This window comes from Formica exsecta, unplaced genomic scaffold (assembly GCF_003651465.1).
Source record: "Formica exsecta isolate Colony F162 unplaced genomic scaffold, ASM365146v1 scaffold5005, whole genome shotgun sequence".
In the NCBI taxonomy this organism is placed as follows: Eukaryota; Metazoa; Arthropoda; class Insecta; order Hymenoptera; family Formicidae; genus Formica; species Formica exsecta.
Window position 1 is genome coordinate 1 of NW_021852248.1, and position 2374 is coordinate 2374.

General features: G+C 29.7%; 1 pseudogene; it reads right to left on the bottom strand.

The window, feature by feature from the left end:
- Nucleotides 1-837: 837 nt before the first annotated feature.
- On the bottom strand, nucleotides 838-2083 carry LOC115241668 (annotated as a pseudogene).
- Nucleotides 2084-2374: the final 291 nt, after the last annotated feature.

Consider the following 2374-nt stretch of genomic DNA (forward strand, 5'->3'; position numbering starts at 1 on the left):
TATCTGTTTATAATCAATGGAATCATCAAATTTGAAAGTTTCAATAATAAATCTTCAGTATTTAAGGTAACGAATTCGAGCGACATATCATCATCATTGGTAAACTGAAATAATCCTTGCCCATAAATTTGAGCTTTACAATTATGATCACTGCAAAATCCATTTATTTTTACAATATAATCTGTAGCATAACAGTTCGCGTGTATTACTTTTTGGTTCTTGAAAGAATACGCACATGGTAATTTTTCTTGTAGAAAAATTAATTCAGACAAGATATGTGTCCACCCATTCTTCAAAGAATAATAAATTTCTCCTCTATTATTGACTTTCTCTTCTGGTTTGATATTTAACCATTGTTCTTTTGATAAAACAATTTTAAATTGAATTTTTTTATCATTACATGGATGTTGCGTATTCCATTCAAAACTGTCGAAGCTACTGCTATTACTCTATTACTAACAGTCAGAAATATCAATGTCATCAGTTTCACTTAGAATTTCTTTCGTAAAGTTATTGAAATTAATCACATTTTTCATCTTTTCATCTTTTTTGAAAACATTATGCCGATTTTGATAGACATAAAAGTATAAATTAAAAGGTTTCATTTGATTGTCCCATGTTGCGCATATGTCTCTCCACACTGAATTAAATTTAGATTTCAATTTGCCGGTTTGATTGTCACAAATTTCAAAATATTTTAAAGTTTTTATAATTTCAGAATTAGATATTGCAGCACGAGGACTCATTATTATAAAGAAAATTATAAAAAACGTCTTGCAATGTGATATGAAATTTGCAGTGATCATCCTTTCGTTTCTTTTTTACTATAATTTCAAGATATCGCGGATAGAAGCAAAATGAAAACACATGACTTAATTGTCAGAATAATCTACATTGTTGATTTATTATCAATTTAACCTGAATCGTCAACCGTGCCGAAATGATAAATTTTTTATAATGCTAAAAAACTTACATTATTCTATTGTCAAGTTGAACAAAGTAATGTCCCAATAGCGGAATTCTGTTTCAAAGTAAATCTATGCGTTACACTTAAAGCCGCACAAAAAGTATCTTCATTTGTCACAAGTGTTCTCCTATAAAGAAATAAAGAAATAACAATTTTATTCATTATTCTGACAAGAATTTATCTTATGATTGTGATAATATATTTTGCATCATAATAACTGACCTCATTATACTATAGTCAGTTATCTTGCGGTAGCCGCCGGTTCATATTTTACTTTACAAGCATATGTGACTGCACCCTTTAAACCTAATGCAATACTTTGCGGATTTGCTTTGCTGGCTGGTCTTACCGCATCGTCAAAAAATGATGATACAAAGTGCAATTCTAAAATAATGAAAATAGAAATAATAACTGCATTGTGCATTGTAGTTGCGATAAAAAGTGTTATAATAAAATAGTTAATAGCATTACTCTGCTTGTCGATAGAAATGATTGTGGATTGCCTCTCCCACATCTGTGGGAACATCTTTATGTTCATTGAAACTTGCAAATGGAATATATGGTCTGCGAATATCCCATACATTTATACTACAATCAATCACTAGAACACAACTTGCTATGTGATATTTTTTTCTGTGGTCTCCATTTAATGCGTCCCACTGATGCAATAGTATGTATGGTATAATCGCAACTTAATTTACCTGACAGATCCCAAACCTAAAGAGTTCATATAAAGAATATAAATATACAATCAATATTTCATAAAAGTCTATATATAAAATAATGTATATGCCTTAATAGTTTTATCTCTAGATGCAGTAGCGAGCCAAGTGGCTTCAGGATCACAAATAAATATCGGACCACTGTGTGCGGTAAAATGTTGAAAATACTGATCCAGCTTTCTCATGTCCCATTGCTGTACATGTCTATTTTCGGATACAGCAGCAAAAGTATGCGGTTGTTGTGAACAAAATTGAACATCTCTCACCGATTCTGTATTACAAAATATATGAAATATACAAAATTTTAAAATACTAAAAAGATTATTTTGCCGTTATCTTTAACAATTACAAGAGAGCTTTATCTATATATACTATAACATAATTTACCTATAAAAAGTTTTAATGGTTTCTTTTATTCATAAATCAAAACATTTCATAGTACCATCTTGTGAGCCAGATATTAACCACATAGGTTCTTCTCATATGAAAGCTCACTTTATTCACAGTTCTTTTATAACCTATAAATACATGCTCCTGTTTTGACCGAGATTGTTTATTTAAATTCCAAACAACCACTGCACCATTTGTTACTGCTGTCGCCAGTATATGATCTATAAAATAAAATAACATTGCAACCTAAAAGGCAATCTAATATAGTATATATGAATATAGAATTTTTTAATGT